At 43.4% G+C, this 26804-nt stretch overlaps 1 protein-coding gene and 1 pseudogene across 1 annotated transcript in view; both read right to left on the reverse strand.

The window, feature by feature from the left end:
• The window catches only part of LOC137235148 (glutamate receptor ionotropic, kainate 1-like), a 2828327-nt gene that overhangs the window by 1413840 nt on the left and 1387683 nt on the right, over window positions 1-26804 (reverse strand). The window lies entirely within an intron of this gene.
• Window positions 675-3001, reverse strand: LOC137234587 (putative nuclease HARBI1; annotated as a pseudogene).

Consider the following 26804-nt stretch of genomic DNA (forward strand, 5'->3'; position numbering starts at 1 on the left):
TTCAATGACAATTTGGAATAATTTTTCTACCTTCTGTGATCAAAAATTTAAAATCATTTTTCAATCAACGTTCTTAATCTTTTCATACTACCTTTGTTGGCTAAATGATGAATTTTATATTTGTTAAAACTTAACTTCTCATTGAAAATCAAATTTTTCTTCATTCCTTCACATTTTTTCAATCATAAAATCCAAAAAAAATTACAAATATACAAAACACGGAGAGCACCACCGATCGTTATTCCAAAATTGTTCAGATCTAGATCTGTATGAGCTGATACCAAAAATTATTGATTTAGGAGAAAATTTACATTAAGTTATAACAATATATAGATTTTGCACCACAGGATGAGAAGAGGGGGGGGGGGGGGGTGTCATTGCTCACTTTGTTAGCCCTCGACTTATTTGACCCATTGAATTTTTAATATTGAATGTTATTAAATGTGATCAAAAAATGACTGTGAAAAATGTTCTGCCTGTGTGATATATCCGTTATCCAAAAGAAATAATCTATAATTAAATAAAAAACAATTTAAAACAATGTTAAATTCTTCTTCAATGTAATCTTACCTGATATGGATATGTATATCTGTTATTGCGGTAATTTGCTTAGCAATAAAAAACATCAAGTAAAAAGTATAAAGAATGCAATTAATTTCAAGTATTTTGTACATCTCAGGGATTATGCTGGGTGAACTCGCCTGTTTAAACATTAAAAGTAAATGATTTATTTCAATCGTACCTATAAAATATTATATAAAGCAGTGTTGATAAAATTTAATTAAACAAGTAAGGGGGGGACTGCTTTCAGCTGTGCCGAAGACTTCATACCTTTCATGAATGAGGCTGAAAAATTATCTTATCCCGTTCGTAATCTCCAAATAATCGGATGTATAAGATAAGAAATATACATACCTAAACTATTTTTAAGATAAATTTAAAATAAAAAATGGCAAAAACCCCCTTATCTGAATGATCGGTTGTATGGGATAGGTATATACTATATACATATAGCTCCGATCAAAGTGATTTTTTCAGGATATCTTCTATGATATATTAGAATATATATCACTGTATTTCGACTTTTGGTACTCTGCAATATGTTATGTTTTGGAACTTAACGTGGTAAGTTCAAAACATAATTACTTTTGTCAAAAACCAAAATGTGTACATCTCCTAAGTCTGTTGCTAATACATACCATGGTTAAACAAACGCCACATCATTTTGCCATGGGACGGATCCCTCGTTTGAGTTAACGTACTCCTTGAGCAAATCACGTATATATTTTCCATATTCAGAGGGCCTTCTATGAAAAAACCTTGATTCGTTTTGGTCCTCCCAGATTTCATGATCTCAACGTATCCATTCTCCGCTGCTGATTTCATGACCAGAAAATGTGTTCGGGCAGTATTCAGAACCAGCATTGTTTAACAAGAAGTTGTGAAGAAAGCAGCACGCTGGTACTATTTCCTGAGCACGTTGAGGGGAACAAAAAAGTATTTTCCGCAAGCATAACCATTTTGTGCTTAAGATTCCAAATGCATTTTCAATACATCTACGAGCTCGGCTCAGCCGATAATTGAATATTTTTTCAGATCTTGTCAGCGATCTATGAGAATAGGGCTTCATTATTCGTTTACTCAATGGGAAGGCGTCGTCCGCAACGATGAAATGTGGTACGTTTTTCCTGTTGATATTTGTGTCAGGGGGAAATGGCAACTGGTCTCTTATTATCTTTGAGCCGAATTCAGAGTTCTTGAAAATGTTGGAATCACCTTCACTACCGTATGCTCCCACGTCTACATAAGTAAATTTATAGCACGCGTCACAAGCAGCCAAAAGAACTATAGAGTGAAACCCCTTCATGGAAAGAAAAAGATATAAATATATAAAATATAAATCTCATGATCACACTATTTATAATCAGTCTAAAACTTTCATGAATAGCCCAATGTAACGCGCCAGTACACGATCTAAATGTACTTAATATGCTTAGAAATTCGTATGTTCCTGCATCTCCTCTCATACAGCATCTCTGCCCTCTCAGCAACTCCCCTAACTCTCAGGCCCTATATGTTTTCTACCTCCCTCCCTACATCTTAAGATCTTGATGTATATTGGAACGATTTTCCGTCATCCTATGTCAAAGTTGCTTTCGAGACAGAACGAACGAAAATCGACACTGATAATAGCACAAAGCCGAAACCGGTTTGTCTCGAACAAACTTTCACAAAGGATGACGAAAAATCGTTCCAATATACATCATTTATCCACCCTGTCAGAAAATCAACAAAACAAAATAAGTCTTTAGATCTTCTTTCTCTCGGTCTTACCTTACCCAAAATACAGCATGTCTATCGAGCTTCGCTTTTCTACCCCTTGACTCATTTTCTACCATCCCCTCTTCCGTTTTCATCTCTATACCACCACCAGACTTTCAGCTCGTTTAGATACAAAAAAACACTCATAAAAGTTACAGCCTGTTTATTTATAGCACAACCACAACAATTATAAGCTATGTCCGTTTTTGGTTATGAAGAGAGTATGGGCATCTCACCTTGTAATTAAAAAATATGCTTCCGCTTTTTGGAGGCGCTTTAATGGCCACATGCTTACCGCCGATGGCACCAACGCAATTTGGAAAATTCCATTTTTCTTTGTAGCTCTTGGCTACTGCGGACATGGTTTGTTGATTGAATGGTGGTATTTGGCTCTTCAAAGCTGTGCATATAGCTTGACAGACGTGGGATATTATAGTGCCAAAATGTTGCTTACTCACTCTGTAGCAGGAGGCTATATGTCGACCCAAATCACCTGTTGCTAAGTACCTTTTTATATCATTAACTTCACGAAAAAAACTTAAAAATTAATAACTACTTACTCTAACACCATTGCTAATTTTGCTTTTTCTGGTATGAAGTCGTTTGGTCTATTGTTTCGCTTCTTCCGTAAATGTGGAAGTAGGTCTTCGTACAAGATATCAAACGTTTGTGGACTCATCCGGAAATTCTCATTAAAAAGGGTAGGTGAGTGTCGCAAGTTTTTAAAATCCATCTCAAACCTCAACCAAAAATAAAAACCCCGTGAGCCAATCCAACACAGTTTGCGCGATCCATACAGAAATAGCTCGAAACAAATGTGCAACCAAAATTAAGCAGTACACCGCCACCTAGTAAATGACCTAACATAAACACAGTATAGGAGTTTATATTTTACCAACGAGCCATATTGAAATTGAGCAAATGTATATTTAATATTATAAACCGTTTTTGTATCCCACTCCCTGAAGGATCTTCCACTGCTTGAACTTCTATTTCTTTGCAGCTCCTGAAGTTGTTTTTTACTTTGCGAACGTTTCACTTATTAATTTGCTTATTAATTTTCACAATTTATTATTTCCCGACACTTTTTTTCAACTAGTGTTCTTTATTTTGCGAAAAGTGAAAAATATACATGAATTCACGAATTCTTATGCAAATGAGTTTTGTTTTTATTTCTTCTTCTTTCCTTAAGCTAGTTCAGCGTGCACAATGAAATGTCAACATTTCTTGGCTACTACTTTTTCATGCTGAAGAAATAATAGAAAATAGTTTCTTGTGGTTTTCTTTTGAACTGCGTACAGCCCTTAAACGAAAACTCACAGACGGTCAACGCACGTACGTACGTAGCCCGGAACGTAGAAATCAAAACAATTTTAATTTTTTCTGTAAGAACGTGTCAGCTGATCGCTCTCTTACAAGACACAGTTGCCTATTAAACATTTTGTGTGCTATGTTTGGACCAATTGCAGTTATTATACAACAAGTAACGAAGGCTAAGTTCGGGTGTAACCGAACATTACATACTCAGTTGAGAGTTATGGAGACAAAGTAAGGGAAAATCACCATGTAGGAAAATTAACCTAGGGCAACCCTGGAATGTGTTTGTATGGCATGTGTATCAAATGGATGTTATTAAAGAGTATTTTAAGAGGGCCATGGTTCTATAAGTGGACGCCATTTAGGGATATCGCCATAAAGGTGGACCAGGGATGACTCTAGAATTTGTTTGTACGATATGGGTATCAAATGAAAGGTGTTAATGAGTATTTTAAAAGGGAGTGAGCCTTAGTTCTATAGGGGGACGCCTTTTCGAGATATCGCCATAAAGGTGGACCAGGGGTGACTCCAGAATGCGTTTGTACAATATGGGTATCAAACGAAAGGAGTTAATGAGTCTTTTAAAAGGGAGCGGGCCCTAGTTCTATCGGTGGACGCCTTTTCGAGATATAGCCATAAAGGTGGACCAGGGGTGACTCTAGAATGCGTTTGTAGAATATGGGTATCAAACGAAAGGTGTTAATGAGTATTTTAAAAGGGCGTGGGCCTTAGTTCTATAGATGTTCGCTTTTTCGGGATATCGCCATAAAGGTGGACCAGAGATTACTCTAGAATTTTTTTGTACGATATGGGTATCAAATGAAAGGCGTTAATGAGTATTTTAAAAGGAAGTGGGCCTTAGTTCTATAGGTGGACGCCTAAATAGCGATTTGAGATGAGTGCCCAGGAACCTACATACCAAATTTCATTAAGATACCTCAAAATTTACTCAAGTTATCGTGTTAACGGACGGACGGACGGACATGGCTCAATCAAATTTTTTTTCGATACTCATGATTTTGATATATCTATCTCGATTCCTTTATACCTGTACAACCAACCGTTATCCAATCAAAGTTAATATACTCTGTGAGCTGTGCTCAACGGAGTATAAAAAGGCCTAATGATATTTTAAAATTTTGTTGAATTATCTTAAAATTATTATAAAAAGTTGATGTTTGCATAAGCATGCAATTTAACTTTCACACGAAGCGCGAAAGGTTTTTAAAAAAATCAACCGTCTTGCTTGTTGGTTCAAATAAAATCTCCCAATCTTTATTGATCTTCTCTTATTTATACCTTACTTACTTACCACTACATACAATTGCTTCGCGCTTAAGTTCTAAGTAATGTGAAGCTTAAATGTTTACTTAAAACCAATTTCATCATCTGATGAAATAGGTTTAGCCTTGAAATGGCTTGCTCTTGAAAAATCAAAAAAATAGCCAAATGAATATTTGAGTCATTATTTACTTTAGCTTTTCCTGTTTAGATTAAAAATGCAGAGCTTAGGATATTTGAGATATTATTTACTTTAGCTCTTCCTGTTTAGAATCAAAATGTGTGGTTACTAATTGGCAGTGTAGCAAAGACAAATCTGACTCATATGCCTAAGTGTTTCAATGAAGCTATATTTGTTTACTTGGCGGGTAAGTACTATGGGTGAATGGTGGCGTTAACTCCCCCTCTTCTAAATCGAAGCGTCTCGTCTTCGAATATATAGTTGTAAGGTGATTTATTTGATTTGACAATTTCATCAATATTTTTTCCTGTTCTATAAAATTTTTCAACTTAATTTTAAAATCAATGCATATGATTAATTTATAAATGAAATATATAATTATACTAATCAACAAAAGAGTAGTAAATGAACACCAAACGGGATTCCTTTTTATTTCTTGCTTAAGTGGCGTTAGTACATTAAAATTGTTCAATCTTAGATCTATATTTTTTGTTTCAACATACTGTTTCACAAAATATGGTTTAAATTGTCCATCTTTTAGGTATTTTAAAATTTTTCCTGATGGATTTTCATATCTTACATTATCTATCATAACCAAGTCTTGAAACGTTATCAAATAAACGCCCTGTAGAGTATGATTATTAAATTTATGTTCTCAATTATTATAGCTCCATCTTTTACTATTCTTATGGGTTCATTCGCTTCATTTAGCTTTGTACAGTTTGCTGGTTTATTATTCAACAAATTTGATAAACATGTGACATTTTTCCCTATCATACAAAAAGCATTATTTAATTCTCTTTTACAAAATTTAACGGAATAAAATTCATTGTAACATTTTATTATTTCATTTTCAATTAGCAATTTTCCATCATTTTGTGCTATAGCTATTGTTTTATATAATTTACACATCTTTATGACTTTTGGATATTTAATATAAACAACTATTAAATTATTACTTTGTGCGATCTTAAATTATGAAACATCTATGACTCTGTTATCGTTACATTAATCTGCTCTTTACTTATTATTTCTTGAATTTCCGACATATCCAAAATTAAAGGGTCCAAAATTCCTGCTTTTGACAATGTAATAGTCTGTATTGTGTTTTCAAGTTCAGTGATTATAAGTCTGTTTCTTTGTCTTAAAAAGTTTACTTCATTAGAGCTACCTTGTAGTTGTTTTACTATTTGTGTTAATTCCGTTATTGTTTTAAATATTTGAGAATTGGTTGTAAATTGTTTATTATTATCATCTATTAAATCATTTACTTTATTTGTTATTTGCATAAAATCGTCATGGTCAGGTGTACCTGTAATCCACTTCCACACTGTTCCCAACTCGTTAATCCCCCTTTTTTGTCTATTATTATCAGTTTTTAATTGGTTTAATAATGTTTTTATCATTTGTATTTCAAAGTCCATTCCCAAATCATCAATTAATTACTCGTCAGATTCATATTTTTCCACAACGTCATGAAACAATGATAAATTTGTTAAGTGATATATTGTTGTTCCATAACTTTCAAAAATTGCTGCATCTTCCTCCTCCACCAATATATAATTTTCTCTGGTGTAATCAATTATGTCCGACGCTACAATAGTGAGATTCAAAAATGTCAATGAGATTTGTATGAGTTTCTTCATCCGTATAAAATAACGTATTTAAACTTTAATATTATCCTTATGAATTATTCTGTTTCTATTCTGTACTTTAACTTTATTCCTCAAATCTTTTACTACTACCTGCTTTTTGTACCTCGGTTTTAATTTATTTCTTTCTCCATATATTTTTTCATATATAACCTCACCCTTGTGATAATTTTTCTGAAGCCTTTTTTTATTATGATGCTTTAACATATTTTCCTGCACCGATTTTAGTCTATCCCTTATATTAGCGTGAGTTTCTTTATTGAATAAAATATTACAAGGTTGTTTACCTGTTACTGAATGTATTGTTTTATTATATTGCTGTACCGCCCTCATAATTGATTCGAAATCACTTATTAGACTGTGCTCTGGTTTCAAACAACGTGAAATTTCTATGAGTGTTGAATGAACTCTCTCTATTTGGCCATTGCTAGTGCTGTGGCGTGGCGTACAGTAATAAATTTTATGAGGTGGGTTTTGCCGAAGGCTGAGGTAGCTCTCAGTCAATCCAGGGTCAAGTGGAGGTCCCACAAACCCCCACTTAATAAGAACACAGTTGTTATATGTTAATGACGAATACACATACACACACACGGCTTGATGGGTAGTGAGGGCAGCAGCTTTCCGTACAAAGATGGAGGCGGCGGCTAACAGGCGTAGTAATAGCGGAGGGGTCGATACGGTGGTTTAGCGGCGGTGCAGTAGCGGGCGGGTTGGTACGGTTGCCCGGGAGCAGCGGTGGGATCAGCCCGGCGGCCGGACGGGGGACAGTATTGGCGGACGGATTGGTACAGTGGTATGAGCGCAGCGGCTGGACGGCGGACAGTATTAGTGGACGGGTTGGCACAGCGGTATTTGCGCAGTGGCGGGATTAGCACGGGGGCTGGACGGCGGACAGTATTAGCGTACGGATGGATGTAGCGGTATAGACGCAGTGACGGCACCAGCGAACTGGATGGACGTTGATAAGGTGACGGCGGCTAGCGGTCGTCGTAGCAGCGGTACGACGGCGGTTGGATAGCGGGCAGCTGACGGTCGTCGTAGCAGCGGCGCAACGGCGGTAGGATAGCGGGCGGCTGACGGTAGCAGCGCAACGGCGGCAGGATAGCGGGCGGCTGACGGTAGCAGCGCAACGGCGGTAGGATAGCGGGCGGCTGACGGTAGCGGCGCAACGGCGGTCGGATAGCGACAACAACAAAGCGACAACGGAGTGCGTACCAGTGGTGCGATCAGGGCGAGGTGTCAGGGCAACCGTTCCACGTGATTACCTTCTCGGGGGCGGTTTCCAATGGCGGCTCTTGCGGGTGGCTTCCGATACGGGTACTGTCTCAGTTGTGGCGGTAGAGGGACGTGCGAGGAATGAAATAAAGAGTTATGGTTAATGCCGGTCCGCCAGCTGAACACCACCGCCTCCATGCCTGCACGAATGCAGGGCTGGACGCGGAGTTGTACCAGCAGGAATTCCGTCGGCCGATCCAGGGGCTGAGGGGAGTGCACCTCACGTCACAGCGGTAGCCCCTTTAGCTGCTGGACCGGTCGACGGCCGGGCCGGGGTGGAGGGGGGGGCGGCCTGTTCGCAGTTGCGCGTTACTGTGGTAGTGCCGTTGCTGGCGAAGTCTCAAGCGGTGTTTGGGGGTATAACCGAAACATTCACCACTTGAGGCCACGCCTTACTCCTGTGAAGCGACCTGTCCGCATGGTAGAACCGACAACTTCAAGCGACGCTCCACAAGTAGCTCTGGTCACGACCACAGTTCCGTGCTAACTGCCTGAGCCAGAACAGGGGGGAAGGGATATAATGGTTAATGCCGTTCCGCCAGCTGGACACCACCGCCTCCATGCCCGCACGAATGCAGGGCTAGGCGTGGAGTTGTACCAGCAGGAATTCCGTCGGCCGATCCAGGGGCTGAGGGGGAGTGCACCTCACGGCACAGCGGTAGCCCCTTTAGCGACCGGTCGACGGCCGGGTCGGGGCGGAGGGGGCGGAGCGTCCTGTTCGCGGTTGTGCGTTACTGTGGTAGTGCCGTTGCTGGCGAAGTCTCAAGCGGTGTTTGGGGTTATAACCGACACATTCATCACTTGAGGCCACGCCTTACTCCTGTGAAGCGACCTGTCCGCATGGTACAACCGACAACTTCAAGGAACGCTCCACAAGTAGCTCTAGTCACGACCACAGTTCCGTGCTAACTGCCTGAGCCAGGACTGGGGGGAAGGGATATAATGACCTAACGGCGGCGAGCCCCCCCCCCCTCTGGAGGTGGGATTGGCTCGTTCGCTGGGCCCGCCCACCCTGTGGTTGCACACTAAGGGAAGGTGCGGGGGCGGCGGTGCACCAGCTCTGTCCTTGCCGGTTCGGTGGCTGCGAGGAGAACGAGAAAACCCTAAGGCGACGACCCGTTGTCCCCGCAAGCAAGGGGTGATCAGTGCCGAGGCAGCACCCCTTCCACTCAGCTAGTCAGAGGAGTGACTGGGTTGCTTAAGAAAGCAACCACTTCCTCTGACTAACATGCGAGGAATGAAATTACAACAGCCAATTCGTCCTCTTGTATACTATTTTGAGTTGGCGTGCCGTGTGCAATTCTTGTTATTGCCAAATGCTATTCGCATGTATTGGTATGTAACTGCTGATGTTGTCGTGCCCTGTGTAAATTATGTATACTCTCAGGCGTAGGTGAAAAAGGGTTAGAGTGGGGGTGTCAGGCGTAGGAGAAAAAGGGTTACAGTGGGGGTCATACTATTGTAACGCTACGTTACAGTCCCCCTCCTTCGGATGACGGAAAGCTGCTGTGAGGAAGAGGAGTATCACGCCAGGCGCGGCCTAGCGGTTGTGTGTGTGCCGTTATGCCGGCTTTGCCGGTGTGTATGCGTGCATCGTTTTTATTAACATTTTCATAAAATATACAGTCATTCTATTTATGTTTAATTAAGTTTATAGATTACGGGATTAATAAATTTCATTTTCCTTAAAACTACGGGTGTATGTATAAAAAGAAAGATTCCTGAGGTAATTTTTTTTTTGGGGTGGCGGAGAGTACTCAATTATTACCGTTTTCGTACTGTACCGCGTCCCCTTTAATGTGTGTTTATGGCAAACAAAAGAAAACTCCCTCTTTATAAAATTTTTTTTTTTTTTTTTTTTTTTTTTGTGGTGTAGTAATCCACGAGAACGTCCAATTTTTGCTGCGTTCGTGGTGGCGACGGCTTATTTGTATCTCCCGAAAGCATGTTTCTGGGTCCGTTCTTTTTTTCGGTATTTCTTGTTTGAGTGGTTTTATATATTGCTCTGTGCGTTCGCGTTCGGCTTGCATCGGCGTTTGTTCGTCGCTCTGCGGTTCTTTCATCGCCATTAAGGTGTCGACCAACGGGGGCCCGTGGAAGATTTGTACCCGTTGTATTTTCGCCTTGTTGGGTGGCCATGGGGTTGCTTCAAATGGGGACGCTATGGGCGGATCGGTTTTGGCGAGTCTGGTGGGGCTGGTTGGCGGTTTTTTCTGCCCATGTTGTCGATTGTTTTGCGTTTCTTGGAAGGAATAAGAGGACGTAAGTACTGTAATTTAAAATTCGCACGGCTTTAGGTCTTGTAAGTGCGCGTGCACCGGTTGTTTGTGTAGTTCGACGTGGGCCAGTTTCATCGTATTTGCTGAGATGTACTCCACCACCAGGTATGGGCCGGAAAATTTCGGTGCGAGTTTTTGGGCAAAGCTGTTTGCTGCGGAGGAGAGAGGGTGATCTCGTTTCATCACTCTGTCTCCTATCTTTGGCTTCCACGGCCTTCTGCGCAAATCGTAATATTTCTTCTGCTGGCTTAAAGCTTCTTGCAGGTGGGTCTTTATTTCTTCCCATAGCTTGGTGATGGATATCGGTACTGTAGGTGGCTCCACTGGTACTGCTCCCTCCGTTCGTATTTGCTGTGGTGCTGTTAGGTTCCGTCCGAAGTTTATTTCCGCCGCGGAAGCTTGTGCGGACTCGTGGCTTGCTGTATTAATTGCGAACGCGATTTGGGGAATCTCTTGATCCCATGTGCTGTGGTCTTCCTTGGAACGCTGCGCTATCATTGTCTTGATGACCCTGTTGGTTCGCTCCGTCGGGTTCCCGTGGGGTGCGTATGCTGCGGTGAACTTATGTTCGATGCGGTGGTCGCTCAGGAATGACTTCAACGCTTTCCCTACGAACTGCTTTCCATTGTCAGTGAGGAAGGTTTTCGGGCAACCGAATCGGTATATTATTCTTTCTTTCAGTGCTTTGATAACGCTGGCCGTTGTTGCTTGGCGTACTGGGATCATCTCTACCCCCTTGGAAAACTTGTCCACCATGACGAGGAGGCACGTGTTGCCTAATTTGGAACGCGGTAGTGGTCCGATGAATTCGGCGGTTACGATTTCCCACGGCCGTGAACATTGCATCGTTGCCATCAATCCTGCCGGGCGTCTCTGTTCTACCTTGTATTCGGCGCACTTGATGCATTTACGTACATGCTAAAGTACGTCATGGAACATTCTCGGCCAGTAGTAATTTTATTGCGCTCTTTTGAGTGTTTTCTTCGCTCCAAGGTGACCGGCGGCAGCGGCGTCGTGGACTTCTCGTAGAACGTCTTCTCGTCTATCGGTTGGTACACATAGTTTCCATTGTGGCGCTCGTGATATTTGGTTTTTCGGTGGGATGTGGCGGAAGAGCCGGGTCTCTATCATCTGGTAGTCTGGATTGGCCTGCGGTTGCTGATTTACTTGTTTGGATATCTTTCCGTACCAGTCACTCGCATCGGTGTTTATTATGTATAGTGTATATGGGTCGGTAGATGGCAGCGGGCACCGGAAAAGCGCGTCGGCTACCACATTTTGTGCTCCCTTGCGTTATTCTATATCAAAATTTGATTGTTGCAGCTCTAGGGCCCATCGTGCCAGCCGTCCTGAGGGATTTTGCAATGAATGTAGCCATTTTAGTGAATGGTGATCAGTGATAACAGTGAAACGGTATCCCTCCAGATATGGTCGCATTTTGCGTATTCCCCACAGCACGGCTAGACATTCCTGTTCGGTAGCTGAGTATCGTTTTTCAAGTTCCGTTAAGCTACGGCTCGCATAAGCTATTACGTTCTCTTGGTCGGAGTGGCGTTGGTAGAGCACGACGCCGAGTCCTTCCCCGCTCGCGTCGGTTTGTAGAAAAAATGGCTTGCCGAAGTCGGGGCAGCGGAGTACGGGTGCATTGGTGAGCCGATGTTTGAGCAATTGAAAGGCGTTTATTTGCGGCGTTCCCCACGTCCAGTCTTGTCCTTTCTTCAGTAATTGGATGAGCGGTGCGGCGATGGTGGAAAAGTCGGCGACGAAACGGCGGTACCATGAAGCGAGTCCAAGGAAGCGGCGGAGTTCTTTGATGTTTCGCGGCGCTGGCATCTCTTGTACAGCCGATGTTTTCCCGGGATCGGTTTGGATTCCTTCGGCGCTGATGAAATGTCCCAGGTACTGGAGTTGTTGCTGGACGAAGCTGCATTTGTCGAAATTCACCTGCATTTTATGTTTCTGGAGTCGCTCGAAAACTTCCTTCAACTTAGTCATATGCTCTTCGAAGGTGTCTCCCAAGACTATGATATCATCCAGGTAGGCGAATACTTTAGGTTGGAGTTCCGGTCCCAGTATTGAATACAGAGCGCGTTGGAACGTGGCCGGGGCAGAATGTAGGCCGAATGGCATAACTTTCCATTGGAACAATCCCCTGCCAGGAACCGTGAATGCGGTGTATTGTTGCGATGCTTTGGCGAGCGGGATCTGCCAGTAGCCGTTCTTCAGGTCAATAGCAGAGATGAATTTCGCTTCCTTCAGCTGGTCGAGGATGGCTCAGATTTGCGGTAGTGGATACGCATCCGGTTCGCTGGCGGCATTTAGTTGACGGTAATCTATGCACATCCTCCAAGTGCCCTGTTTTTTGCGGACTAGCACGATTGGCGAGCTGTATGCGCTTCGCGACGGCTCTATTCTTCCTCCTTAGTAACTCGTCCACTTCCTCGTTGATGACTTGTTGCATGGCCGGGTTGCGGGGGTAGTATCGTTGCTTCAGTGGGCGGTTGTACTTGAGGAGAATCGTATGCTCGGCTGCTGTGCTTGGTCCGGTAATTTCGCCAAACCGCTCTTGGTAGTATGCCACGAAGTTCCGCAGCTCCGTATTCTGGTCGTCGCTCAAGTGTTCTCGGCTCGTTAAGGTACATAGCGTGTCTAGTTCGGGTGCTGTCTTGGTCACGGTGGCTTTCAATGGCAGGCCATCTAGCATAAGGATGATTCCCCTTTTTCGTAGGAAGTCCATTCCCAGGATGACCTACTCAGCCAAGTTCGGGATGACGGACAGCATTGCGTCTGTTGTTCGTCCTTGATATGCAATTTTTGCCGGGTAAGAGTTTGAGGTAAAGACGCACGTTTGGTCTGCCAGCTGGATGCTTCGCTTGTTGGGGCGCGCCTTAATGTTTTTCTTTTCCAGGTGTTTCCGTACGGTGTCGTCCACGTAGGATAGGGTGCGCCAGTATCCACAAGTGCGCATACGCTCATTTCTTCGATGACCACTGGTATATAGAATCGGCCATCTACTTGTACTTTTGCGGCTGGTTTGCTGGCGGGTGGTTCGCTTGGTTTCTCTGGTCGGCCGTATGGTTCTTTACGGTTTCCTTTACTAGGGTTGGGCGGCGTCCTGGATGCGTTCTCGGTAATTGGGATCGTCGGTGGGCAGGGGCAGTCCCTAGAGAGGATGTTGTCTTGGCCACACCGGGAGCAGAACTCCTTCCAGGAGGCCTTGCATTGGAAGCGGTGGTGTCCGCGTTCTTTGCGCGCCAACAGCACTCCTTGCAGTCATACTCCGTGTGCAGGTGGTATAAGCTGTGGGCCACCATCTTTCCCTGTTTTGCTTCCACGCCTCTTAGCAGCTCATACTCCTCCGTTAGCTCCAAGAGCTCCTCGGTCGTCCTAAGCTCGCCGCGTTTGACGAAAAGGCGGTATTCCACGCGTAGACCGTCGTAGATCCGCTCTAGGTGATTCTCCTCGCACATCGTCGGGTGCTGGCGGATTAGTGTTTCTAGCGCGAGGATGTAGTCCTTGGCCTTTTCGTGGCCTTGCTGTTTGCGTTGTCGGATGGCGTGTTCCAGATGTCGTAAGTGTCGCTTAGGTAAAAAAAATTCTGCACCTCCCTGCGAAAATCGTTCCAGCGGTGCATGTGTTGTTTGCGGACGCGGTACCATTGCAGTGGTTTTCCCCGCAGAAGTTCCAGCAGCGTTGGGAGGAGCCGATCGACGGAGATGCGGTAACACTCGTCGAGCTCCTCTATCCTTTTAAGAAACTCGTGCAGCGACTCTTCGCCCGAAAAATGCAAATCCCAGCGGCGAACGGTGTTCATTAGCTCACCGTCGCTTATTTCGTCTCGCTTCGGTGATGCATGCTCTCTCTGTTCCGCGTGTGACTGGGGGCCGTGGATCTGGATCGAAGGGATTTGCTTTGTTGTTGGCTGGGACGGCGTAGCGGATTCCCCCTCTTCTTCATTCACTTCTCTCTCTAGCTTTTTTAGCAGGTCTTCGCTTGACTTTCTTGTGCGTTTGGCTCGCACGTATACGCTCAGTGCGCGACGCAGTTCGGCTACGGTTTGGCCTTCCACCTTGATATGGTGTTTCCTGCACTCCTCGATGAGCCTGTCCCTCTTGAGTAGGTAGATCCAGTTGAGCGAATCTGTGGTCAGCGTTCTGCCTTCGGGGGCCGGTTTGTTTGTTGTTTCTCATGGTGTGTTCGTCGAACCCGCCCCGGCAGTGTTGGTGGTTGTTGTGTTTGGTTTTCCACTGTCATCTGCGGAGGAGGGTCCCTGCTCGGGCGCCATTTATGAGGTGGGTTTTGTCGAAGGCTGAGGTAGCACTCAGTCAATTCAGGGTTAAGTAGAGGTGCCACAAACCCCCACTTAATAAGAACACAGTTGTTATGTGTTAATGACGAATACACATACACACACACGGCTTGATGGGTAGTGAGGGCAGCAGCTTTCCGTACAAAGATGGAGGCGGCGGCTAACAGGCGTAGTAATAGCGGAGAGGTCGGTACGGTGGTTTAGCGGCGGTGCAGTAGCGGGCGGGTTGGTACGGTTGCCCGGGAGCAGCGGTGGGATCAGCGCGGCGGCCGGACGGCGGACAGTATTGGCGGACGGATTGGTACAGTGGTATGAGCGCAGCGGCTGGACGGCGGACAGTATTAGCGGACGGGTTGGCACAGGGGTATTTGCGCAGTGGCGGGATTAGCACGGGGGCTGGACGGCGGACAGTATTAGCGGATGGATGTAGCGGTATAGACGCAGTGACGGCACCAGCGAACTGGATGGACGTTGATAAGGTGATGGCGGCTAGCGGTCGTCGTAGCAGCGGTACGACGGCGGATGGATAGCGGGCAGCTGACGGTCGTCGTAGCAGCGGCGCAACGGCGGTAGGATGGCGGGCGGCTGACGGTAGCAGCGTAACGGCGGTAGGATGGCGGGCGGCTGACGGTAGCAGCGCAACGGCGGTAGGATAGCGGCAGCTGACGATAGCAGCGCAACGGCGGTAGGATAGCGGGCGGCTGACGGTAGCGGCGCAACGGTGGTCGGATAGCGACAACAACAAAGCGACAATGGAGTGCGTACCAGTGGTGCGATCAGGGCGAGGTGTCAGGGCTACCGTTCCACGTGATTACCTTCTCGGGGGCGGTTTCCAATGGCGGCTCTTGCGGGCGGCTTCCGATACGGGTACTGTCTCAATTGTGGCGGTAGAGGAACCTGCGAGGAATGAAATAAAGAGTTATGGTTAATGCCGGTCCGCCAGCTTGAGACCACCGCCTCCATGCCCCCACGAATGCAGGGCTGGACGCGGAGTTGTACCAGCAGGAATTCTGTCGGCCGATCCAGAGGCTGAGGGGGAGTGCACCTTACGGCACAGCGGTAGCTCCTTTAGCTGCTGGACCGGTCGACGGCTGGGCTGGGGCGGACGGGGGCGGCCTGTTAGCGGTTGCGCGCTTCTGTGGTAGTGCCGTTGTTGGCGAAGTCTCAACCGGTGTTTGGGGGTATAACTCTTTCAGAGTTGACCGTCGAGTTTTTCGGACGTGTTTTCTGCGTGCTCGCAAGTTTATAATATATAATTTATTTAATTTTTTCTTTACTACATATTTAAAATGCCGTGTAGTTGTGGGCTAAGAGTTGATCGTTATCAACAGTCAATTCAGTGTGCTAGCTGCAGTGAACTTTTTCATCTTCCCTGTGTGGATATTCTTACAGATGACTTGGATTATTTTGTGAAATCTAATATTCCTTTTTACTGTAAAGCTTGTGAGAGAGCGCGTCGCAGTTCTTTACGCTCACCACCCCCCGTTCATCTTGTCAATAATTCTAATCCACAGTATCATGCAGATGCTAATAACAAAAACAATAAAAACGAACAATGTGTGTGCAGTGGGCAAGAACATGATTTAAAATCAATGTTGAGTGCAATTATAGACGAAAACAAATCTTTACGTTCCGAGGTGAAAGACCTACGTGCTGATTTGCACTCTTTGCTGAAGATAGTGTGTGACAATAACGATGTTGTTGCTAAAGACATCAAAGACATTAAAGCTGACTTTGTTTTTATGAAAACATTTTTGCCGATGCCCTGCTCTCGCTTTCAGTCGTGTGATGATGTGGGGTATGGTGTTGCTAAGAGCATTTTAACCAACGATGTTCGTGAGACTTCTGTTGCTGCTAACAATTCTGCAGAAAAAATATCGTTCGAAGCCAGAAGTGAAACCAACGATGTAGCGAAAATCTCTGTCGATAATTCTAATGACCCAAGCAGTGGTTTGAATAATTTTTCTGATATTGCTAATTCGGCGCCTGTTGCAGCTGACGTCGATGCTGACGCTTCCACGGCACAAGGCGAATCTGAGTGGAAAACAACGAATAAGCGCAAGAATAGGAGAAAAAAGAAAAATATACAAATGTTGACAAATGTGAACAAAGAAACGAAAGTAAGCAACCAAGATAAACCAATGCAAGTTGTTGTTGGTACAAGTTCAAACGTTGATTTGGCTGTAGTACGACGTAATGTTGTGAGGCGCATTATATGGTTGCATATCTCTTCGTTTTTGAATTCTGTCACTGAAGAAAATATTCTGAACTACCTTGCCGAACATATTTCTATCGATAAAAGCCAACTGCTTTGTTTTAAATTAATAAAGAAAGGTGTGGATCCGCACACTTTAAAATGGGTAAATTTTAAACTTGGCGTGCCTGAAGAGATATCTGGCACTATTTTAAAATCAGAAACCTGGCCTGCGAATGTCAAAGTGCAGCCTTTTCGTTCCGTTCGTGCAAAACGGGATTCCTGATGATGTTGCAGATATTCCCAATGTTAAGTCTAATTTTAATTGCCTAAAAATATACTTTCAAAATGTATCTGGTCTTCGTACTAAATGTTCGGAAGTTTTTATGTATAGTTCTGCATTAGATTATGATATTTTCGTTTTTGTTGAATCTTGGCTGAACGAGAAATTTTTTAGTAGTGAAATCTTTGATCCTCATCTCTATGATGTTTTCCGTAAGGATCGTGATCTTGTTAAAACAGGTTGCTCGAGAGGAGGGGGTGGTCTCATTGCTGTTCGGAGGAAATTCCAGGCGGCCGTGGTAACACTCGCTAACTCTGATACACTCATTGATCAGCTCTGCGTACGTGTTCATGGTTCTTCTGGAATCTTGTATAGTGCAGATGCCTTATATATTGCACACGCTGACAACGTTCTATCACTGGTATCAAATGTGGGTGACAATCATCTTTGTGTACTTGGAGATTTTAATTTATGTAATTTGAATTGGTCTCATATTGAGGACACGGCTTCTTTTACGGCCTCTAACGTTAACTCTTCAGCCGAAATTCATCTTATTGATAGTTTCTTAAGTATTGATTTGGTACAAGTTAATGGGCTCTATAATAGGCTGAATAGAATTTTAGATTTAGTGTTCATCTCAAACAATGTTAACTACACATTGTCTGAATGCTTCACACCAATCCTGCAGACCGACAAACATCACGTTTCTATTTCCCTAGAATTGGAGTTTTATGAATTTGCTGAAATTACAGATAAGCCTGAAATTAATTTCAACTTTAGTGCTTGCGATATGTCGTATCTTAATGAAATATTATTAAGCATTGATTGGTGTGATTCATTCCGCGATAATGATGTCACATCTTGTTTTCATATTTTCAAAAATAAGGTTCATGAGTTGTGCTTGAAGCATATCCCAATATATAGGAAAAAAACATATAAGACGCCCTGGCATACTAAGAGGCTAAAACATCTGAGGAATGTTAAGTGCAAATCTTTAAAACAGTATAAAAGAACTGGAGATTCGGCGCACTACTCAAAATTTCAAAACGATTTAAAGGCATTCAAGTGCTTGAATAGGTTTTTGTACAGAAATTATGTTCTGAGCTTTGAGAGTAATATAATGTCGAACTCAAAGTCGTTTTGGCGTTTCATAAAGTCAAAAAAGGCCTGCTCATCTGTCCCTAGTAATGTGTTTTTCAACGACAAATCTGCAATCAATGCAGTTGATGCTGCGAATCTATTTGCCAATTTTTTTTGTTCTAATTTCGAACCAGACACTCGCGTCCACTCGAGGTTGCCTTCCATGAGCAACTCAGCGCTCAATTTTGGATCTTTGCGTGTTTCCGTTACGGATGTGGTTAATGGTATTGGGAAGCTTAAGCTGTCCACTAAGACGGACTCAGATGGTCTTTCTGTCATATTGTTGAAAAACTGCTTGTGTTTGGCTGATCCTCTTTCAATTATCTTCAACAACTCTCTGGCCACTGGGACATTTGTGGATGACTGGAAGCTAACTTCAATTTCTCCGATATTCAAGAGTGGTAACAAAAATGATGTTCGTAATTACAGACCTATTTCGAAGCTCTCATGTGTTTCCAAACTTTTTGAGATTATAGTAAATGATAAATTATACTTTGCAGTTAAGGGCCTAATTTCGAATAATCAGCACGGATTTGTTTCAAAACGGTCCACTGTTACTAACTTATCTATTTTTTCTGAATACTGCTTTTCCGCTTTTCATAATAGATTGCAAGTTGATACAATATACACTGACTTTTCAAAGGCTTTCGACAAGGTTTCGCACCAGATACTCTTGGCTAAGCTTATGGCTTTGGGTTTTCATTCCACATTTTTGAAGTGGATTGCGTCGTATCTTTCAAATAGACAATGCGTTGTTGAAATAGACAACGCCACGTCCCAGCCCTTCATTGCTTCCTCTGGGGTCCCGCAAGGAAGTATTCTAGGGCCTCTATTTTTTATATTATTTATAAATGATATCGGCTCATGCTTCGCTTTTGCGGAATACTTGTTGTATGCAGACGATTTGAAAATTTTCGCCACCATAAAGAGTTCTCGTGACTCTGAAAGGCTGCAATCGGACATCCTCAATGTTGAAAACTGGTGTTGTTTAAATCGTCTTACTCTTAACATCAAAAAGTGTTTTCACGTGACTTTTTCTAAATCGGCTAATGTTCTACGGACTTCACACGGAAGTCGGACGGAAATTAAAGACTTGGGTGTGTTTTTTGACGCGAAATTTGGTTTCGCTAACCAAGTTAACTACGTTATTACTCGGTCTTATGCCATGCTAGCGTTCATTCGTAGAAATTGTTCAGCTTTCACCAACCCTCACACCCTCAAGTCTCTTTATTGTTCTTTTGTCAGATCGAAACTGGAGTATGCTGCTATAATTTGGAGACCATACCATACTAGTCCCTCTAATCGTATCGAGAGAGTTCAAAAAGTTTTTTTACGTTTTGCTCTCCGTTCTTTGAATTTTTCTGATCCTTTGCCGTCATATGAATCGAGATGTCTTTTAATTGAACTGAGTACGCTTGTAAATAGACGAACCATCTTATCGTGCTCGTTTATCATTGGCTTAATTTCTGGAGCTGTTGATTGTCCATCGCTCCTGGAAAAAATTCAGTTCAATGTTCCCTGCAGAAACTTGCGGCACTTTGAGACCTTTAAAATTAGTTTTGCAAGGACCAACTATGCGGTAAACGCGCCTTTTGCGAGGGCCTGTGCGGATCTCAATTTGTTTTTCAGTTCTTCAGGTGTTGACTGCACTTCTTCGTATGTAACCCTAATTAGTCATTTAAGATCTTTCTACTCTTAATATTATGCTAGTCTGTAAAAATTTGTAAATTTAAAGACTCAAATAAATAAATAAATAAATAAATAAATAAATAACCGACACATCCACCCCTTGAGGCCACGCCTTACTCCTGTGGGATATAATAGCCGAACGGCGGCGAGCCCTACTATTTTGAGTTGGCGTGCCGTGTGCAATTCTTGTTATTGCCAAATGCTATTCGCATGCATTGGTATGTAACTGCTGATGTTGTCGTGCCGTGTGCAAATTATGTATACTCTCAGGCGTAGGTGAAAAAGGGTTAGAGTGGGGGTCTCAGGCGTAGGAGAAAAAGGGTTACAGTGGGGGTCATACTATTGTAACGCTACGTTACAATTTGTATATTTAACCTTTCCATTAGAGATTTGAATTGTATCGTACTCAAACCTGGTTCATTATCTAAAACTATACTTCTAACATCTGGGAATATCTGTAGAAGTTCTAAAACCTTATCTTCTAATTTTACCTTATCTTCAATGTATTTCACCACTAGATACTTAGAATAAGAATCCACACATGTCAGAAATTTTAATTTTTGCGCAAAAAAAATATCAACATGAAGTTGTTCCCCTTCTTTTTCTGGAATGGGTGCCTCACCTATCGGAATAAGTTTTGGGTGTCTTTCATATTTATTATTATTACATATATTACAATTTTTTACATCTTGCTTAAATTGCTTTATAATTAACGCCCAATAGTATTGCTGTCTAATTTGAGCTATATTTTCTCTATAATTCCTATGTGCCCTATTATGAGTTTGTTCAATAATTATTCCTTGATCCTCTCTATTGGTTATATCATTCGGAAATGACTTCGAATACAGAAATTTCATCGTAGGGTATACCTCCCTTAAAACATGTTTAATCTCATAAAGCAACTCAGGTGTGCAAAATATTCCTGTTACTATTTTTGGATTTAAATATTCCGTCAAAAATGGAGTTATATTTTCCGGCAAGTCGTATTCGACCAAAAAACGCTTGTTACCAAATTAGAAGATGGTTTCCAACGTTGTAATTCTTGCCCCTTTATCAATTAAAATTTGCTGTTTAAAATGGTTTAATGGTTTTTTTGTTGCATGAATTTGATATTCATCACTACTCTCTGCGGAATGTTACGTACCCGGTAATGAATCACCCGAATTACTTGATTCTTCTGAAGTAGATAAATTATTTAAAATCTGTCTTGATAATGCGTCTGCAACGACATTTGTAGCCCCTGGCTTATAAACAATCTTTGGCGAATATTCTTCAATAAACGCTCTCCATCTTTTTATTTTAATGTTTTGATTTTTTTCGGAAATTGCAAACGACAATGGCTGATGATCGGTATGAATTTCCAAATCGTTCATTCCATAAAGATAATTACGTAAAGCTTTTAACGCCCACACTATAGCAAGCAATTCCTTCCCATTAGTAGCATAATTCAATTCTGTAGAGTTCAATGTCTTTGAAATAAACACAATAGGGTTTCCTTCCTGTGACAATACGGCCCCTAAAGCCACATTCGAAGCATCAGTGGTCAACACAAATTTTTTATTATAATCAGGCTGTGTCAATTCTATATGTTGAGATAATAATCTTTTTTAATTTTCGCAAGCAGCGATGCCCTCTTCATCAAGGTTAATAATTTTGTTTTTTGACAAATGCTGCGAAATTCTTCCATTTTCGCCCTGTAAATGCTTGGTTAATGGTTTCGCTATTACTGCGTAGTTTTCCACAAACTTCCTATAATAACCCGTAAAAATCCTCTCAACTGACGTAATGTTTTTGGTGTTGGGTTGTTGTTGTTGTTGTTGTTGTAGCAATGCTCGCCCCACCTAATAGCCTCGACCGATCACAAATTGTCATCAATATCCTCTAACGGGAGTCCAAGGAAACTTGCCGTTTCAACAGGGGTGGACCATAAGGAAAGGGGTGTAGAGGCGTTGGTTCCACATTACAATTAAAGAGATGGTTGGTGTCATGTGGGGACACATTGCAAGCAGGGCATACATTTTGTATGTCGGGGTTGATTCTGGAGAGGTAAGAGTTTAACCTGTTACAGTATCCAGAACGAAGTTGAGCAAGAGTGACACGCGTTTCCCTGGGGAGTATGCGTTCCTCTTCTGCGGGTTCTGGATATTTTTCTTCAAGTAATGGATTCACCGGGCAATTCCCGACATATAGGTCCGACGCCTGTCTATGGAGTTCACCAAGAACCTGCTTGTGTTTTTCCGCTTCATACGGCTGGGTTCTCAGGTGCCGTATTTCCTCCAAATGCTTACGGAGATGACTCCTTAGGCCCCTACGCGGTGCTGGTTCGTCAATCAGATGTCTGTTGGGATGCCCAGGTTTCTGGGTATTCAACAGAAACTGTTTGGTCAGCATCTCATTTCTCTCCCTGATGGGGAGTATTCTCGCCTCATTATGCAGATGGTGTTCTGGGGACATAAGAAGACAGCCAGTGGCGATTCTGAGAGCAGTATTTTGGCAAGCCTGTAGTTTCTTCCAGTGGGTGGTTTTTAGGCTTGGCGACCATATGGGTGACGCGTAGCACGTAATCGGCTGGCTAATTGCTTTGTATGTGGTCAAGAGCGTTTCTTTATCTTTTCCCCAGGTACTGCCAGCAAGGGATTTGAGGATTTTATTACGGCTCTGAATTCTTGGAACAATTGCGGTTGCGTGCGCACCAAAATGTAGATCCTGATCAAACGTCACACCCAAGATTTTGGGGTGTAGGACAGTCGGTAGCGTAGTGCCATCGACGTGGATGTTCAATATGGTCGACATTTGGGGCGTCCATGTTGTAAATAAGGTCGAGGAAGATTTAGTCGGTGACAATGCCAGGTTTCGCGAGGCGAAAAAACCGGAGAGATCAGGGAGATAGCCGTTTATTTTATTGCACAGCTCATCGATCTCTGGGACTGGGCCTGTGGCCATTATCGTGCAGTCATCGGCGTAGGAAACGATTGTGACTCCTTCCGGTTGTGAAGGTAGCTTAGATATGTAGAAATTAAACAAAAGCGGGGATAGGACACCACCCTGTGGCACCCCTTGTTCAATTCTCCTTTGTTATGATGTTTCGTTTCTGAATTGCACCGATGCCTGCCGACCACCCAGATAATTTGCGGTCCACCTTTTAAGACATGGGGGAAGGGTAGACCCTTCCAGGTCTAGCAGTAACAAGCCATGGTTGACCGTATCAAAAGCTTTTGATAGGTCTAACGCTACGAGTACTGTTCTATGGTGGGGATATTGATTCAAACCGCAATTTATCTGGGTGCTAATGACATTTAGCGCGGAGGTAGTGCTATGGAGTTTTCTGAAGCCATGCTGATGAGGGGCTAGCTGCAAATGTGTTTGGAAATAAGGGAGAAAAATGGCTTCAAGCGTGTTTGCCACTGGCGATAGGAGAGATATCGGACGATATGACTCACCTACGTTAGCTGGTTTCCCAGGCTTTAGTGGCGGGACCACCTTGGCTATTTTCCATTTCTCGGGTATGACAAAGGTGGAAAGGGACAGGTTGAAGACATGCGCTAAATATTTGAAACCCTCTTTCCCTAGGTTTTTAAGCATCGGCATGGCTATGCCGTCTGGGCCCACTGCTTTGGATGGTTTAGCGCGACCAATGGCGTCCTCAACCTCTCTAGCGGTGATGCTAATTAGTGACGCGCTGAGTTTGTGTTTATGTGCGTGTCTATTGGCTCTCCGTCTATCTTTGTCGACCGTAGGATGCATTATATATTGTCGGCAGAAAGCGCTCGCGCATTTTTTCGCATCCGACAGCACCTTATCGCCAAAGGCGATGGAAACTTTGTCTTTGTGCTTAGTCGGATTCGATAGGGACTTTACGGTGGACCAAAGTTTACCTACACCGGTAGAGAGGTTACAACCTCTTAGGTGCTCTTCCCATTTCGCCCGCTTGTGTTCGTCCACAAGCAATCTGATGCGTTGGTTTATATCCCTTATTTGGGGGTCGCCTGGATCAAGCTGTCTTATAAGGTCGCGTTCCCTCGCTAAGCTCGCGGCCTCCGCCGGGAGTTGGGCCGGATTTCGGGAATTCTCCCAGCGGGAATGAAATGTGCCGAGGCGGATTCAATGACCTTACGGAAGGCACGCTCTCCTTGGCGGGCATCAGTCGGGATAGGGAGGGCAGCAAAGCTGCTGTCTGTTGCAGATTTATATTCTTCCCACTTTCCTTTTTTTAAGTTTATGAAAGTGCGTTTTTCGGTGACGATGAAGTCGGCGGAACGCTCGAACGAAATAAGTATGGGCAGGTGGTCGGATGCCAATGTTACCATCGGCTGCCAGTTGACGCAGTTTACGAGTTCTGCGCTCACGATTGAGATATCTGGCGAGATATGACAGCTTCCTACCATACGTGTGGGGGCGTCTCCGTTTATTGTGCAGAACGTCGTTTCGTCTATTTGATCCGCCAACATCTCACCCCTACTGTCCGCCCGCAAGTTTGAATGCCATAGGTCGTGATGGGAATTGAAATCGCCTAAGATAATGCGATTGTTGCCAGTGAGTAAGGCCTCGATATTAGGGTGGTATCCACTGGGGCAACAGGTGACAGGAGGGATGTAGATGTTGATGATTTCTAGATTTGCATCGCCTGACCGGACAGATAGGCCTTGACGTTCTAAGACATTGTCCCTGCGGTCGATGCCAGGATCAAATATATGATATTGCACAGAGTGGTGTATAATAAACGCGAGGCCGCCTCCTTTTCCGCTCTCGCGGTCTTTCCTGTGGACATTATAACCAGAGCAGGTCTGCAATGCAGATCTTGCTGTGAGTTTAGTCTCTTGAATCGCAGCAATGCGGATGTTGTGCCGCTTCATGAAATCGACTATCTCCGTAATCTTCCCAGTTAGTCCATTACAGTTGAACTGCAGAATTCTGAAGTGCATGAGGGGTGACGCCGCCACTCTAGGGGTAAGTAACGGGTGACTACGCCTAGGTTGTGGAAGGCCAGGACGCAATTGCTGTTGTGGCCTTGGGACTGGGCGCCCTTGGGCAAGCATTGGGGTACCCGGATGATTTGGGTTTGCGACCTGGTAACATGGCGCGATGAAACCCGTCGAGGGGTTGCCGTCGCGGAGACCAGAACATCTAGGAAAGTGGCACCACCCAAGGCAGGAGCTGCATTGACCGGATGTCGCAAACCTATATATTCTGTGCTGGCAGACGGTGCAAACGGAGGCAGGGACTAAGAGTCTGTTTCCCTGACCTGCACGATTGCTGCCAGAAAAGAAGGAGGAGAAGAAGACGGGGGCAGGGGCTGATGCTCAGCATTGCTACCAGCTCTACTACGAAGGTAGTAGTTATGAGTGGTATCAGCTGTTTGAGTTGTTGGCGCCGTGGGGCGCGAGCAGCAGCGGGTACTTGTGGCTTGCTGAGCAGCGAAGCTGCTGGAAGGTAGTGGGGATACGCTTAGGCGTAGACTACGGGACGCCCTTGGGCGTGAGCAGCAAGGAGCCACAAAAGATTTATAAAAGTTACATGGACGGGTTTTGGGATCAAGCCCAGAACAACCTGTCCGATGCAACCATCCCTTGCACGAGACACACTGAACAGAGTATGACCGTCCTAAAAAGATTCTTTTCTGGCAAATGCAGCAAAACCATTTCTCAGGACCGGGGTCAGGAGACGGACCCGGATTGGGTTCGATACCTTCCCGGAGTAAGAGAATATGTAGTAGTCCTGCTGCAAGGAGCTGCTGGGAGGATGACAATTTGTGGGAGGGACGAAACAAATTAAATGGGGTCACACTGAAATGACAGTCCTTGGTCAGGAAAAATCCCGAGTCGCTCCGGTACATAGAACCGACTGCCTTGGGAAGCGTTTGGTGTTGGGTAGTTTTGTATTGTTTCAATTTTTCTTGGATCTGTCTTAATGATATCTTTTGCCACTACATAACCCAAAAATTCTACCTCTTCTTGGTAAAACTTTGACTTTTCTGAAGATATTTTCATATTTGCTTTTTTAAGTATTTCAATTACCGACCTCAAATGTTTTTTGTGATCTTCCAAATCCTTTGAAAAAACTATGACATCGTCGACATAGACATGGCAAAACTTTTCCACAAATTCCCTCAACACATTATCCATAGCTCGCTGAAAAATACTCGGTGCATTTTTCAACCCAAACGGCATTCGTAAAAATTCATATTTCCCGTTATTCACTGAAAATGCCGTTTTTTCTATGTCACTTTCATTCATAATATCTGTTAAAATCCAGACTCCAAATCAATAGTGGAAAAATATTTAGATCTTCCCAAATTTGCAAGTATTACTTCCGGATTAGGCATTGGATATCTATCTGATACTTTTTTTTCATTAAGTTTTTTAAAAACAATTACCAGTCTTAATTTTGGACTTCCATCTTCATTCATGCTCTTTTTTGGAACAACCCACACTGGAGAGTTATATGGACTTTTACTTTCCCTAATTATGCCGTTTTGCAACAAATTTTGAATTTCTTCATTAACAAATTTGTTCACTGACATAGGATAAAGGTATAGCTTTGACCAAACTGGTCTTTCCTCAATTGTTCGTATTTCCGCTTTGATGTCAGTGCGAAAGGGCAAATTTAAATTCAAATCACTATGTGCTGTGCTAGCTTCTTTTCTTATTTTTTCCTGAAAATTTTTTATTGAAGCTTCCTCTTCTTTAACAACCTCGTCTCTTTTTCCTTCGATAGATAACCCCGAAGCCTCCAAACACAGATTATTCAGTATGTTTCCGGATTTCAAAAAATTTTTTCCAATTCTTCCCTGTTTGTTTTTTAATTCAACACTCTTTATTTTGGATTTATTTGGATTTATTTCGGTTGGTGCTTTCAAAATTATATCTTCTGAAATATTTTTTG

The sequence above is a fragment of the Eurosta solidaginis genome, chromosome X (genome assembly GCF_040869045.1).
Source record: "Eurosta solidaginis isolate ZX-2024a chromosome X, ASM4086904v1, whole genome shotgun sequence".
Taxonomy (NCBI): Eukaryota; Metazoa; Arthropoda; class Insecta; order Diptera; family Tephritidae; genus Eurosta; species Eurosta solidaginis.